This window comes from Schistocerca americana, chromosome 3, assembly GCF_021461395.2.
Source record: "Schistocerca americana isolate TAMUIC-IGC-003095 chromosome 3, iqSchAmer2.1, whole genome shotgun sequence".
NCBI classification, from domain to species: Eukaryota; Metazoa; Arthropoda; class Insecta; order Orthoptera; family Acrididae; genus Schistocerca; species Schistocerca americana.
The window spans coordinates 45149046-45165954 of record NC_060121.1 but is presented as its reverse complement, the minus strand read 5'-3'; the positions used below and the strand labels follow the sequence as shown (position 1 = coordinate 45165954).

Genomic DNA, 16909 nt, shown 5'->3' with positions numbered 1-16909 from the left:
ATATCTTTCCTCTTATTTCATCCTTTGTTTCCACCAAAAAAAAATCTATCTAAGCATGCTTTCTGTATTTATATGTTCACACATTTCTTACCTCAACATTTATTTCCAAGAAAATCCTACCTAAACCTGTTTTCTGTACTTTTTTTTCGTATAACTTCTCAATGCATTTCTTCCAATTCATCGAAACTCATTCTCTTAGAGGCTACCCCCTCTTAAGCTAACTTAAATCTACTGAGCTCAGATGCTAAACTAAGGAACGAGGCAATGCAACAGCACAAAATAAGTAACACAAACAACAATGACCAAAAAAATGGAAAATTGCAAAGCAAGCTACAGTAAATCTAAATTACCAAGCAATGCAACATTACAACTAATATGAGCCAATGTGCAGCAACAAAAAAAAATAAATGAGTAGTAAAATTGGCTTAGCAGAGTAACACAAAGTCAAATTCAGTAACACTACGCCTGGCAAACAGCAGTAACTTATACCTAAACATGACATAGCTTAAGCAGAAAAAATATTACAGTAAAAACAACAATGCAAACTAGCCACAGACTGCACACAGCCAGTGATTTTCATACAGAGGTGGCGTTACCAATAAAAAAACCTAAACAGCCTACTTACAATAACATATCTAACGAGGAGGCACTGAGTAAAACTGATGAGAAAGGAAATGTCTGGCACAACCTGACTAGAAGAAGGGATCGGTTGATAGGACGCATTCTGAGACATGAAGGGATCACTAATTTATTATTTGAGAAAAGTAAGGGGGGCAGGGCTCAAAATGGCTCTGAGCACTATGCGACTTAACTTCTGAGGTCATCAGTCTTCTAGAACTTAGAACTAATTAAACTTAACTAACCGAAGGACATCACACACATCCATGCCCGAGGCAGGATTCGAACCTGCGACCGTAGCGGTCGCTCGGCTCCAGACTGTAGCGCCCAGAACCGCACAGCCACTCCGGCCGGCAAGGGGGGCAGGGGGTGGAGGGAAAACGTCCTACAGGGAGACCAAGAGATGAATACAGTAACAGATTCGGATGGAAGTACATTAAATAACCGTATCTTCTGATTTCATTGATTTAGAAGTTCCAGTCTCTACACTCCAAGGAACGGTATATCTTCGCAGGCGACATAAATTTTTGATACATACACCTTTCCTGAGAAAAAGGCAGACAGACAAACGAACAATAAACGGAAAAAATATACTTATGTGATATAATTACAAACTTAGAATTTTCTTTTTACATGTAGACTGAAGTTTCATGATTCTATATCAACGGGAACTACCCTCTAGGTTTCGATGAGTCATTTTGCAACTATCGAAAAATGTGACATAAATGGCCCTATATTTTGACTGCACTAGCTTAGAAGTTTAAATGTTTTACACCGTCAAGGGGGCGTTTAGTTTAGTATGTGCCATAAATTTCAACTTTCTACCTATATCGGTTCTACCTATCCGACAGACAGAAATGCGGACAATGAAGAGATCCTTCAAGGGTTCCCTTTTTTACCGAATGAGCTTCGGAACGTTAAAAACTGGCTAAAGTCACAGAACAAGTCTGTCAATAATTCCATGTCTCCTACTATACAATTTTCACACCTATTCAAAAACATTTCCAAGCGGATATAGCTTCGATTACTGTGAAAGAAGGCATGTGACAGTCACCTCCTGCGTGCGCTTTACATAGTAGTCATCAGTTTCATGACAGATGTGACCTTCTAGGTGAAGAGATGTAACAGCTAATTAATACATTCCGTCAACAGAAGATAATTAAATATTTAGTTATTTGGATTCCGTTTAATGGCGCCGGTAACATGCTCGTATAATACAGCCAGCGTTTTCTTTATGGAAAATGGAACAGTGATGCAGTGAACAGAACCAACAGAAATCTGCAAATTAACATTCCGAATGAAATTAGAGCGGCAATTTTATCTTTGTAATTATGCGCCTGCGTTATTTTATGTGACGTTGGCGCAACTATGTCGGTTGGTGCAATTTCGTTCGGGTTCCCGGCTTCGCTGGTCATTATACGAGTGCAGAGCAACATGCAGCGAAAACTCGTGAAATGTTATTCGCTGAACCGCGAATGAAGCAGGTGATCAGCTCATTGCACTGATTTAAGGCGTAAGCGATAAATATTATTATGAAATGCTGTTTTATGCTGCTGTTCAGACGAGAAATACGTAACCTGAAGCTTTCTGGAGAACTTAATTGGTATCCGCCACGTCATATGTACTTTCGGGTTTTTGACGTGATATACAATCATGGAAAAAACCTAGAAAAGTACCGATGGTATTGGTCCCTTTTAGATTCCATTTTGGAGTTCATATTCGTTTGCTCGAAATTTTAGGAGCTTTTAATATTGTTCCAAGACACTAAATATACAAGATATTTAATCATTGAGTATCTCTTCAGATACGTAACTGTAAAATATGACTGGACTAAAATGTAACCTAGTATGTGATTCTAAGTGGAGGACCAAACAATTTGGGTGTCTCCAAATAAGTCTAGGTCTTTCTGACTTATTAGCTCATATATAAAAACTTTACACTCACGGAGTGGTACTGACTTTATTTTGTAACTGATTTATTTTTATTGTGATACATAAACATAAACAGCACAGTAAATGCTCTCAGTACCTGTGAATGATCTGGAGTTCGTATGCAGACGTTAGTAGCTACCCCAGGTCTCACTCAAGTGAGAACACGCACAGTGTCCATCCACTGTGGATAACTATGAAAAACACTAAATTATTCTCACAGCGTTTCCCATTTTAGCATTGTAGAAGTAGTAAAAACTCACAAGTATTTTGAAGTAATACTTGAAAGCAATATATTATGAAAATGCTACAGGAATCTATAAGAAAGGAAAACGTGAATCCTGGACATCTTTCATCTAAGTACACATGTGCAAGAGTATTCCTCATCAGTAGGTACACGTCAAGCACAGTTTCCTTGGGGATGCAAGACTCGATGTTTGTTTCGAGGCTCACATGTACTGGTCGTTAGATGAGCAGACTGATTCCAGTGGGGCGAATATTTCCTCTGTTCTCATCTGTCATTGTTTATCCTCAGTATTATAGTAGCCAGTAAAGTTATTCCTTCTATTCCTAAACAAATAAGAGTGTTTAAGAGATTCTCATACATACAAATGATATTTTAGTGTTAACTGTTATATTAGAAAGCATGTTTCTGGCTACTGATGACAGTAGCTCGGGACTGAAAGATGTTGAGTGGAACGTGGGCAATGTAGCATGTAGTGCAGTTCAAGGCGTAAGTTAATGGACTGGTGAAAATAAACTGATGCTAAATCACAGCAAGAATCTGTTCTGCTGTTTCTAACACACAATACAGCTAAAATCAACATTTTGTTTACAGAGAAGAGGAATATGATTCGTGAAGCTGAAAAATCAAAATAGGTAGATGTTGAGATACATGGTAAGCTGTCACGGAAAGCCTACGTACAGGACCTTAATTCGAAAACTAAATGCTGCTATATCTAGCATTACAGCAATACGTGCAATAAATCATAAAGCAAGAACTCCGTCTTCAGGCCACAAGTAGCCCGTCGGGACCATCCGACCGCCGTGTCATCCTGAGCTGAGGAAGCAGATAATAGGGCCGTGTGGTCAGCATTCCGCTCTCCCGCTCTTATAATGATTTTCTTTGACCGGAGCCGCTACTGTTAGGTCGAGTAGCTCCTCATTTGGCATTACGAGACTAAGTGCACCCTGAAAAATGGCAACAGCGCATGGCGCCCTGGATGGTCACCCATCCAAGTTCCAGACACGCCCGACAGCGCTTAACTTCGGTGAACTGATGGGAACCGGTGTATCCACTGCGGCGAGGCCGTTACCAGTAAATGATAAGCAAACACGAAAATCGAACTGCTCCCCTTATTTTCATTCGTTTATAACATGCAGTATTGTACACTGCTGTACAAAACTTAACGAAAACAGTAAGTTTCACATGATGTGTCATAGCTCGATGAAACTTTGAGTGGTGTCGAGAGGCGCGGAGGGACGGGAGATGAAAGGTTGCAGCTGGATAATGCCAGAACGGTTTGCCAACAATACTAAATGTGTTAAGTGAGATTTATGTTCTGAATTAGGAACACCATTGCATATACGCACTTGTTCAAAAACAAAAAAAAAAAAACCTTGGACAAATTACATCATGCGATGCTGAATGGCAATTACTTTGGGAATGTCATACAAAGTGATTAATACACCATTGTACTACTATGAGTTGGAAAAGCCGTCACTGGAAGATCGTTACAACACCAGGGAGAACGACGACGTGAATAGGGAAAAACTGAGTTAAGGGAAAATGGAGCAGTGGTACAGCTTTTGCAGTAGACATCTCCAATTATTTGATTTCATCAAGTCTTTTAATGTAATTGGAGAATGATTTGCTAACAGATATGGAGATATGGCATACAAGACTGAAAGTATAAAACAAATGTTAATTCTATGTAAAAAGAGGCTTCAAATTCGGACATGAATCATTTCTCATTAGTCAAAGCACTCATTTCACGACCAGACATGACTACCTGCGCTTCACTAACAGAAAAATTGCGACATGAGATTTCAAGGCTTTAGATTTATTTGTCAGACCGTTCTCACTTGTGACTGCTATGTACCTCCTCATTACCTCCGACTTAAGCTGATAGACATACAGTGTACCAAATGGCTCAATAACCTGCTGGTACAAACCAGGAACTTACAAAAACTTATACAGTGTTACCCCAAATCACATATCCTCAACTGCACAGACATATCGATAAAGTTAGTTGAATGTTTGGTTCCCCCCCTCTCCTCCCCCAACGTTCGGGTTTAAGAGATATTAATGTGCGTATCACCATGTGATTGTATCACGAACAGTAGTTCCAGATATATCACATAATAGCTTAATGCTCACCAAGTCACTTATGTAATCTGTATAGTCTCCACAGATTTTCTTGTTTTCCTTTAATCAAATTTTTGTGTTGTTCACAAATTGCAACACCTAAATTCTTCACGCTAATTGAGGTCATAGAGGAATAGTCTTTTCCGAATGTACTTGTGACTAAAAGTGGTTCTAGTATATAAAGTCCAAGGTTTTGGTTTTTGTTTTCTTGTGATGATATTTCTATAGAAAGTTGCATTCCCAAATGCATATTTGATTACATTTAATCGAGAAGTGAAGTATCAGTTCTCATAGATTTGGGTTTTAAAATTGTTTAATAGAACGAAATATTTTCTTAATAATTTTCAATCCCTATGTCACATCCTTAAGTGGTTGAATTACCAAAAACAGTGAAACGCCTATTTTTTAAATTTATAACAGAAGCACCAAATAGGAATTTTCATAGATTTAGCATTGAAAATGTTTTTATGATAAATAACTTCATAAAATGTTTCATCCCCTACTTCACGCCCTTAGAAGGGTAAGTTTCTATTTTCCATTTGTAACCAATAAGTCAAATATCAGTTTTCACAGATGTAGATTTAAAAATGCTTTAGTAGTTCTTTGACAATCAATTATTTCAACAACAAACATTCACCCACTAATTTACACTCTTAATGGTTGAATTTCAAAAACGGTTAACCACGTATTTTTTGATTTCTGACTGTGGACCCGAATACCCGTTCAGAACGGCCTTAATACCGACATATCTTCAAAAGACACTTGGTTCCTTGTTTGAATACCTTTATGAATGGAATTTCTAATAATCCCACCTGAAATGATACGAGTACATGCAGTTAGCGGTTTCGGCTGTGAGATGATGAGTCAGTGAATTAGTCTGGTTCCGTTACACCCCTCTTAGTACACGAATTCAGGGAAGTGTAGTCCCCAACCGGAAGTGCCGTGTGCCGCGTCCTCCTATGCTTGTCTCGCACAGGTCACCCAGGGAAGTAACCCAACGTGTTTAGGAATCAAGTGAAAAGAATTTTTTTGAGCTCTCAGTGCAGATACTCTCATTACAAAAACCTTATTCATTCTGTTATTACTGTGCAATGACGTAGAACATTAATAAAATTGATGAAAATAAGAGGAGACATGCAAATGAGGGGATGGAACCTCTCAACTGCAGTTCCAAAAATTTTGGGTCTTACAACTAACCTTTCTCCAAGTGGGAACTGAAATGGGCGCTGTCAGAGACATGTGATATTTGGGTAGTGGTGAGCAGCCATTTACAATTCGACAGAATCTCCTCAGAATACTCTTGCTCATCCCCCTCTGAAACGCCTTTTATTCCATTGTCCACGAACAATTGTCCATTTTGGATCTGCATGTGGCATGTGCTGAAATCGCTTGGAGGGAAGCAAGTACAATCTCAAAGCCAGGATTTTGACTGTCTGCCACCCTGGTTACTACAGAGGCCCAAAGTAATTTTAGATTTACCGCAGTACAGGAGAGATTGCATTCCTGATTCTGTTTTAATGAGATATTTTCAAACATTTTATATGAGCACCACATCTGTATAGCTGTCTTCACGGGTGGGTCCTCAAGGTCCTACTGCCTCAAGAATTCACTGCCTTCCCCTCTGAATTATATGCGATATTGCGGGCATTGGAGCAGGTGACACGTTCTTCCAGCGCAAATTTTTTTCCCCTGTTCCGATTCTCCTCGTGCTCTTCACACTCTAATACATTTGCACCCAGCCAACAAGGCAGTCCATGATATCCAGGATGCCCTCCTCTAACTAAAGTGAGTGAGGCAAAATGTGTCTTTCCCCTGGGCACGTGGGTATTGCGGCTCTAGCAGCCAAGAGGAGTGCCACGATCTTTAGTATTTTCGGTTTGCTTTCTCCCTGCGTGCTATAGTCTCGCTGTTGAGAAACAGAGCCTTGCGTCGGTGGGAGATGAGAGCCTGAAATTGACAGACAATTTTCTCCATCTAGTAAAGGCGACAAGGCGGCCGTGGCGTACCTCGCTACTGCCACGTCAACGGCATGACGTCCTCATTACTCGACTTGACGTAGGTCACAGCCCTTTGACGCATGACTTCTTGCTCCGGCCAGATGACCCTCCGAGGTGTGATGCTTGTGCCATGCAGATCTGCTTTCTGTCTTAAGTAACATTCAAACGAATGTGGTTGGAATTTTAAAGTTTTGTTAACTGTCCAATTTTCTCCCGAGATTTCAAGGAGATGGTTTTAATGTATTAACCGAGTAACACGCTCAGTCACGGTTTTTGTAAATGGTCAATCTGTAAAATTTTCCTTTGCCTTTATTTTAGCTCGTTTGTCGTTTTACTTGTGTTTTTATCTCGTGGTATGGCTACTTTTACTCTTTCTTCGATGTTTTGGCGCATGTGAGATTGTGATTGTGTGGTCAGTCTTTTAGTGAGCTGGAAGTGACTGCACAAGTATGCTACAGTTTTAGAAATGTTATCCACATTCGTTTACTTTAATGAGTATAAGGCGTGCTTATAATCTCACCGTTGAACGTCTGTAAGCTCCCAACACACACACACACACACACACACACACACACACAGTTTAAAGATTAACCTCAGTGTTTGAACTACGTGGAAGGTGAAGTTTAATAAGTGTGAATTCCTGATAAGAACTGTAAACCTTGTTAATAACGTGGTGATGTACGAGGGGCGTTTGAAAAGTCTGTGCAAAAATAAAAACCATTTACGTGTTTGGTGTGAGCCTTTTTTATTTGTCGACATAGTCTCCTTTTAGACTTATACACATCGTCCAACGCTGTTCTAATTTTGATCCTTTCCGAATGATAGGATTGCCCAAGTCTGCAGAGTAGCTATTAGTTGCTGCTATCACCTCCTTGTTTGAATAAAATGTTTGTCCTGCCAGCCATTTCTTCCAATTGGGGAACAGATAATAGTCCGAGGAAGCCAAGCCTGGAGAATAGCGGAGATATGAAACGAGTTGGAATCCTATTTCCAACAATTTTTCGACCACAACTGCTGACGTGTGTGCTGGTGCATTGTCGTGATGATCCAATCGCCGGCGTTTTTCTTGCAGCTCAGTTTTCAAACGGTCCAATAACGATGAATAAAATGCACCTGTAATAGCTTTACCATTTTCCAGATGGTCGATGAGGATTATCCCTTGCGAATCCCAAAAGACAGTCGCCCTAACCTTTTCCGACCGTAGGAATGGTCTTCGCCTTTTTTTGGTGCAGGTTCTCCCTTGGTAAACCATTGTTTAGATTGTTGTTTGGTCTCAGGGGTATAGTAATGGTGGTGGTGGTGGTTGTTGGGATGTTTAAGGGGGACTAAACAGCGAAGGTCATCAGTCCCCGATTCCAAAAACAGGCGAGCCGAAAATTTGCGGAGCAGGTAAAAACCAAAGGGGGAAGGAGACTCCCCCCCCCCCCAGGCACTAAAAGAACACAAATGCAGCAACAAACACTACAGACAAGAAGAGTACAGATGAACACCAGACAGAAAGAAACAGAAGAAAAGAAGACGGCCAGAGACTGGTTGACTGACCACGAGAACCAAAAAAAAAGGGAAAGAGTCAACCATCCGACGACACACCAAAACAGCAACAAATATGGAGAGACGCGAGGACAAAAGACACAGAAAGGGAAAGGTGCAGGACCTCCCTAAATTGAACCATAAAAAGGACTACCACGGATAAAATTTAAAACGTCATCAGCCATGGAGGCATCGTTGCATTCAACCAAAGGCAAAGTGCCCGGGAGATTAAAAGACTGCCGGAGAGTGCGCAGTCGGGGCGCTCCAACAAAAAGCGGGCAACCGTCAGCCGGGACCCACACCGACACAGGGGGGGGATCCTCCTCACGCAAAAGATGGCCGTGCGTCAGGTAGGTATGGGCGATGCGGGGCTGACACAGGATGACAGAGTCCCTGTGAGAAGCCCGCAGGGTGGAGCGCCACACATCGGTCGTCTCCTTGACAGCCCGCAGTTTATTCGGGGATGGCATGCCACACCACTCAGCCATCCACATCCCAAGCACCTTACGGCGCAACACCAGCTGCTGATCGCGAGCCGTGAGGCCGATCTCCAAAGCTGGGGCGTCGATCGCCCCTTTGGCCAGCCTGTCAACACGTTCGTTCCCCGGGATGCCAACATGACCTGGCGTCCAAACCAAGACCACCGAACGACCAGAACGGGCAATGGCAGAAACAGACTCCTGAATAGAGGACACCAGAGGAGAAGAGGTATAGCAGTGGTCGATGGCCTGGAGGCTGCTCAGGGAGTCACTGCAGATGACGATGGACGTACCTGAGCAGAAACGCATATGCTCAAGAGTGCGCAATATGGCCACCAGCTCTGCAGTAAAAATACTGCAGCCAGACGGCAAGAAGCGCTGCTCAACATGGGCAGTATGAGCAAAAGCGTAGGCAGTGCGACCATCAACCAGGGAACCATCAGTGTAGAAATTCTCACAGCCTGAAAATGAGGCGAGGAGTGCAAGAAAACGGCGACGGAGGGCCACAGGCGGAACCGAGTCCTTGGGTCCCTGTGCCAAGTCCAGACGGACTTGTCCAAGGAATAGAAAAGCAACTGGAATCACTCAATAGAGGAAAGTCCACTGGACCTGACGGGATACCAATTCGATTCTACACAGAGTACGCGAAAGAACTTGCCCCCCTTCTAACAGCCGTGTACCGCAAGTCTCTAGAGGAACGGAGGGTTCCAAATGATTGGAAAAGAGCACAGATAGTCCCAGTCTTCAAGAATGGTCGTCGAGCAGATGCGCAAAACTATAGACCTATATCTCTTACGTCGATCTCTTGTAGAATTTTAGAACATGTTTTTTGCTCGCGTATCATGTCATTTCTGGAAACCCAGAATCTACTATGTAGGAATCAACATGGATTCCGGAAACAGCGATCGTGTGAGACCCAACTCGCCTTATTTGTTCATGAGACCCAGAAAATATTAGATACAGGCTCCCAGGTAGATGCTATTTTTCTTGACTTCCGGAAGGCGTTCGATACAGTTCCGCACTGTCGCCTGATAAACAAAGTAAGAGCCTACGGAATATCAGACCAGCTGTGTGGCTGGATTGAAGAGTTTTTAGCAAACAGAACACAGCATGTTGTTATCAATGGAGAGACGTCTACAGACGTTAAAGTAACCTCTGGCGTGCCACAGGGGAGTGTTATGGGACCATTGCTTTTCACAATATATATAAATGACTTAGTAGATAGTGTCGGAAGTTCCATGCGGCTTTTTGCCGATGATGCTGTAGTATACAGAGAAGTTGCTGCATTAGAAAATTGTAGCGAAATACAGGAAGATCTGCAGCGGATAGGCACTTGGTGCAGGGAGTGGCAACTGACCCTTAACATAGACAAATGTAATGTATTGCGAATACATAGAAAGAAGGATCCTTTATTGTATGATTATATGATAGCGGAACAAACACTGGTAGCAGTTACTTCTGTAAAATATCTGGGAGTATGCGTACGGAGCGATTTGAAGTGGAATGATCATATAAAACTAATTGTTGGTAAGGCGGGTACCAGGTTGAGATTCATTGGGAGAGTGCTTAGAAAATGTAGTCCATCAACAAAGTAGGTGGCTTACAAAACACTCGTTCGACCTATACTTGAGTATTGCTCATCAGTGTGGGATCCGTACCAGGTCGGGTTGACGGAGGAGATAGAGAAGATCCAAAGAAGAGCGGCGCGTTTCGTCACTGGGTTATTTGGTAACCGTGATAGCGTTACGGAGATGTTTAATAAACTCAAGTGGCAGACCCTGCAAGAGAGGCGCTCTGCATCGCGGTGTAGCTTGCTCGCCAGGTTTCGAGAGGGTGCGTTTCTGGATGAGGTATCGAATATATTGCTTCCCCCTACTTATACTTCCCGAGGAGATCACGAATGTAAAATTAGAGAGATTAGAGCGCGCACGGAGGCTTTCAGACAGTCGTTCTTCCCGCGAACCATACGCGACTGGAACAGGAAAGGGACGTAATGACAGTGGCACGTAAAGTGCCCTCCGCCACACACCGTTGGGTGGCTTGCGGAGTATCAATGTAGATGTAGATGTAGATGTAGACGGACGGATCAAACACCAGGGAGGCGTAGGTGCACGGACCCGGAAGGGAGGCAGAAGAGGGAATGACCCCAGTTCTGACAGCAGGGACTGGATGCGGACAGCTATGGAAAGCCCAGACATAAGTCGCCTTTTGGGCAGATGGAGAACCATGGCAGGGAAAAGCAGGCGACGATTGGGATGGCCCGGCGAGCAATGCACGTGGACAGCATAGTCGGCGAGCAGCCGATGGCGGCGAATCCGCAGCGGAGGAACCCCGCCCTCCACCAGTAGACTATCCACGGGGCTCGTACTAAAAGCGCCAGTTGCAAGCCAAACCCCACAGTGGTGTATGGGGTCGAACAACGTCAACACTGGTGGTGGTGGTTGTTGGGAAGTTTAAGGGGGACTAAACAGCTAAGGTCATCAGTCCCCCATTCCAAAAACAGGCGAGACATAAAGGTGCGGAGCAGATAAAACGGGAAGGAGACTCCCCCCCCCCCCAGGCACTAAAGAACACAAATTAGGCGACGAACACTAGAGAAAAGAAGAGTACAGACGAACACCAGACCGAAAGAAACAGAAGAAAAGAAGATGGCCGGAGACTGGTTGACTGACCACAAGAACAAAAAAAAGGGAAAGAGTCAACCATCCGACGACACACCAAAGCAAAACAAATATTGGGAGACGCAAGGACAAAAGGCACAGAAAGGGAAAGGTGCAGAACCCCCTAAATAAAACCATAAAAAGGACTAGCACAGATAAAATGTAAAACATTGTCAGCCATGGAGGCATCGTCGCATAAAATCAAAGGCAAAGTGCCCGGCAGATTAAAGGACTGCCGGAGGGTGCGCAGTCGGGGACACTCCAATAAAATGCGGGCGACCTTCAGCCGGGACCCACACTGACACAGGGGGGGATCCTCCTGACGCAAAAGATGGCCGTGTGTCAGGTACGTATGGCAGATGCGCAGCCGACACAGGATAACAGAGTCCCTGCGAGAAGACCACAGGGAGGAGCGCCACACATCGGTCGTCTTCTTGACAGCCCGCAGTTTATTAGCCGCTGTCATGCCTCGCCACTCAGCAGACCACATCCCAAGCACCTTACGGCGCAACACCAGCTGCTGATCGCGAGCTGTGAGGCCGATCTCCAAAACTGGGGTGTCGATCGCCCCTTTGGCCAGCCTGTCAACACGTTCGTTCCCCGGGATGCCAACATGACCTGGCGTCCAAACCAAGACCACCGAACGATCAGAACGGGCAATGGCGGAAACAGACTCCTGAATAGAGGACACCAGAGGAGAAGAGGGATATCAGCTGTCGACGGCCTGAAGGCTGCTCAGGGAGTCACTGCAGATGACGATGGACTACCTGAGCAGAAACGCATATGCTCTAGAGCGCGTAAGATGGCCACCAGCTCTGCAGTAAAAATACTGCAGCCAGCGGGCAAGGAGCGTTGCTCAACATGGGCATCATGAGCATAAGCGTAGGCAGTGCGACCATCAACCAGGGAACCATCAGTATAGACAGGCTCACAGCCCGAAAATGAGGCGAGAAGCGCAAGAAAACGTCGACGGAGGGCCACAGGCGGAACCCAGTCCTTGGGTCCCTGTGCCAAGTCCAGACGGACAGACGGCCGGGACAAACACCAGGGAGGCGTAGGTGCACGGACCCGGAAGGGTGGCAGAAGAGGAATGACCCCAGTTCCGACAGCAGGGACCGGATGCGGACAGCTATGGAAAGCCCAGATCTAGGTCGCCGTTCGGCCAGATGGAGGACCATGGTTGGGAAAAGCAGGCGATGATTGGGATGGCCTGGCGAGCAATGCACGCGGACAGCATAGTCGACGAGCTGTCGATGGCGGCGAATCCGCAGTGGGGGAACCACGGCCTCCACCAGTAGACTATCCACGGGGCTGGTACGAAAAGCGCCAGTTGCAAGCCGAACCCTACAGTGGTGTATTGGGTCTAACAACTTCAACACTGAGGGTGACGCAGACCCATAGGCCAGGCTCCCATAATCAGGCCTGGAATGCCCAAGGGCTCTGTATAATCGCAACAGCGTGCAGCGATCTGCACCCCAAGATGTGTGGCTCAGGCAGCAGAGGGCGTTGAGGTGCCGCCGGCACTTTTGCTTCAGCTGAGTAATATGAGTAACCCATGTGAGCCGGGCATCAAAGACGAGTCCTAAGAAGCGGCAAGTGTCCACCACTTCAAGCAGGTGGCCGTCGAGGTAAAGTTCAGGATGAGGGTGGACCGTCTGACGCCTGCAGAATTACATAACTCGAGTCTTGGCTGCAGAGAACTGAAAACCATGAGTCAGAGCCCATGATGCTGCCTTGCGAACGGCTACTTGCAGCCTGCGTTCGGCGACTCCCATAGTCGTGGAGCTAAATGAGATGCAGAAGTCGTCGGCATACACAGAAGAAGACACTGACGACCCCACGGCTGCAGCCGGACCATTAACGGCCACTAGAAATAAGGAGACGCTCAACACCAAGCCCTGCGGGACCACATTTTCCTGTTTATAAGAGGAACTAGAGGTGGCACCGACTAGCACCCGGAAAGAGCGGCGCAATAGAAAGGTTTGAAGAAAAGCCGGGAGCCGACCACAAAGACCCCACTCATGCAACGTAGCAAGGATGTGATGCCTCCATGTGGTGTCATACGCCTTCCGCAGATCAAAAAATACAGCAACGAGATGCTGACGTCCGGTAAAGGCATACAGATAGCAGATTCCAGCCGCACCAAATTGTCCGCAGCAGACCAGCCCTGACGGAAGCCACCCTGGGATGGAGCGAGGAGACCGCGCGACTCAAGGACCCAACACAAACGCCGCCCCACCATACGTTCGAGCAATTTGCACAAAACGTTGGTGAGGGTAATGGGACGATAGCTGTCCACCACCAGTGGGTCCGCACTGGGCTTCAAGATGGGGACAATAAGACCCCCTCGCCATTGCGACGGGAACACGCCCTCGCTCCAAATGCGGTTAAAGATGGTGAGGATGTGTCTCTGGCAGTCACTCGAGAGATGCTTCAGCATCTGCGCGTGGATGCAGTCTGGTCCTGGTGCTGTATCAGGGTAATCGGCGAGGGCAGCGAGGAATTCCCTCTCGCTGAAAGGAGCATTGTATTTTTCAGAACGACGCGTGTGGAATGATAACGGCGTCTGCTCGGCTCGCTCCTTGAGAGAGCGAAAGGTGGGGGGATAAGTTGCAGTCACAGAGCTCTGAGCAAAGTTCGCACCAAGGTGTTCAGCAATGGCGGCAGCGTCCGTGCAGACAGCGCCGTCCAAGGAGATCCCAGGGACACCTATAGGGGTCTGGTATCCATAAATCCGCCGGATCCGGGACCACACGAGCGAGGGGGAGACACGGGAGCCCAGGGATGAGACATACCTCTCCCAGCACTCCTGCTTACGCCGTGCAATAAGACGACGGGCCAAGGCACGGAGCCTCTTAAAGGCGATGAGAGTCTCTAGAGACGGGTGCCGCCTATGACGCTAGAGAGCCCGCCTACGGTCGCAAATAGCCTCAGCAATCTCCGGCAACCACCAGGGTACAGCCTTCCTCCGAGGGAGTCCAGAAGTGCAGGGGATGGGGCAGCCTCGGCCGCCGAAATGATTGACGTGGTTAAGACACGCACCACCTCGTCAATGTCACCCTGTGGGGGAGACTCAATGGTTGCAGTGGAATTAAAAGCCGGCCAGTCAGAGCTGTAGAGAGCCCAGCAGGGCAGGCGCCCAGAAGAATGACACTGGGGCAGTGACAAATAGATGGGAAAATGGTCACTACCACACAGGTCAGGATGCACCCTCCAGTGGAGGGATGGGACAAGTCCGGGGCTGCAAAGAGAGAGATCGATGGCCGAGAACGAGCCATGGGCCACACTGAAATGCGTGGGAGCACCTGTATTCAAGAGGCTAAGGTCGAGCTGAGCCAACAAATGCTCCACGGCACGACCGCGGTCATCGGAGACAGTCCCACCCCGTAGAGGGTTGTGGGCATTGAAATCGCCCAGTAACAAGAAAGGTGGCGGCAATTCGGCCAGCAGCGCAGCCAGCTCATGCTGCGCGACATCACCATCCGGTGGAAGGTAAAGACTGCAGACGGTAATAGCCTGTGGCGTCCACACCCTAACAACGACAGCCTCTAAAGCCGTTTGTAGAGGGACAGACTCGCTGTGAAGAGAGTTAAGGACATAGATGCAGACGCCACCAGACACCCTTTCATAAGTGCTCGGTTCTTATAATAACCCTGATATCAATGGAGGGCGGAGGTTCGCATTGCTGGAAACCAAGTTTCCTGAAGTCCAATGCAGAAGAAAGGGTGAAGGCTGATAAGTTGTTGGAGCTCAGCTAAATGGTGGAAGAAACCGCTGCAGTTCCACTGGAGGATGGTAGTGTCCATCGATGGGAAAGGCGTGAAGGGACTGGGGAGGCAGATTATGCCTCCTGGGCCCCTGCTGCTACTGAGTCACCACCTGTACAACAGCCATCCATGGCGTCCGAGGGACTGGCGAGATCCAGGTCCTCAGCAGACGCCAGAATCTCCGTTTCATCTTCGGACGCAGAGTGAGAAGGTTGCGGTGGGACAGGTGCCACCGCAATGTCAAGATGCTTGGGAGCCTTCTTCTTGGACTGCTTTGCACGCTGTGCCTTAGGTGGTTCTGGCTGGGAGGGCCTCACTGGGTCAGTCTCAGGGACTGAAGACGACCGTGACGCCCTACGACCTGCGACCGGAGGTTGTTTGAGATACTTGCGGGTGTCTGCTTTGGCACTGGGCAGAGCCTGGGATGCGAGGGCCCCAAGGGATCCCTTCCGGGCGAGAAAAGCCGAAGAAGGCTCACGCTTCTCCTGCTGGGAAGGGGGAACAGATGTCCCCGGTGGTTGGGGTGGTGTTGCTCCTGAAGTAGATGGAGCAAGAGCATCAGGGAGTGAAGTGCCCCTCACAACCAAGGGGGCCGGTGAATTCGGACAGAACTGAGATCGAACCGTAGCTGACGACACTGTAGAGTTTCGAACCGGTGTTGCAGCAGTGGCATAGGTAGACGTCATGGGCACAGGGTGTAGCCGCTCATATTTCCGCCTTGCCTCGGTGTAGGTCAGGCGGTCCAGGTTCTTATATTTCATGATCTTCCTTTCCTTCTGGAAAATCCGACAGTCCGGGGAGCAGGGGGAATGGTGTTCTCTGCAGTTAACACAGATGGGAGGCGGAGCACATGGAGTATTGGGATGCGAAGGACGTCCACAATCTCGGCATTTGGTGCCAGAAGTGCAGCGAGATGACACGTGCCCGAACTTCCAGCATTTAAAACACCGCATCGGAGGAGGGATATATGGCTTCACATCACAATGGTAAACCATCACCTTGACCTTTTCGGGTAAAACATCACCTTCGAAGGCCAAGATGAAGGCACTGGTGGCTACCTGATTATCCCTCGGACCCCGATGGACGCGCCGGACGAAGTGAACACCTCGTCGTTCTAGGTTGGCACGTAGATCATCGTCGGACTGCAGAAGAAGATCCCTGTGGAATATAATACCCTGGACCATGTTGAGACTCCTATGCGGCGTGATGCTAACAGAAGCGTCACCCAACTTGTCACAATTGAGCAACCTCCGTGACTGGGCAGAGGATGCTGTTTTGATCAGTACTGAACCAGAGCGCATTTTGGACAAGCCCTCCACCTCCCCGAACTTGTCCTCTAAATGCTCCAAAAAACTGGTGCTTGGTTGACATAAACGATTCCCCATCAACTCGCGTACACACAAGGAACCGGGGTGAATATTCTCCACTGTCTTCTTTTGCCATACGTTCCTCCCATGGAGTGGCCTGGGAGGGAAATGAACGTGGTTCGTATTTCTTGCCGTTGAGGTTAGACCTCGATCGCTTAGAGACTGCTGGTGGAGGCCCACCAGCGAGAGATGATG

General features: G+C 47.0%; 1 pseudogene; it reads right to left on the bottom strand.

The window, feature by feature from the left end:
- Window positions 1-3745: 3745 nt before the first annotated feature.
- Window positions 3746-3863, bottom strand: LOC124608465 (annotated as a pseudogene).
- Between the last annotated feature and the right edge of the window lie 13046 nt (window positions 3864-16909).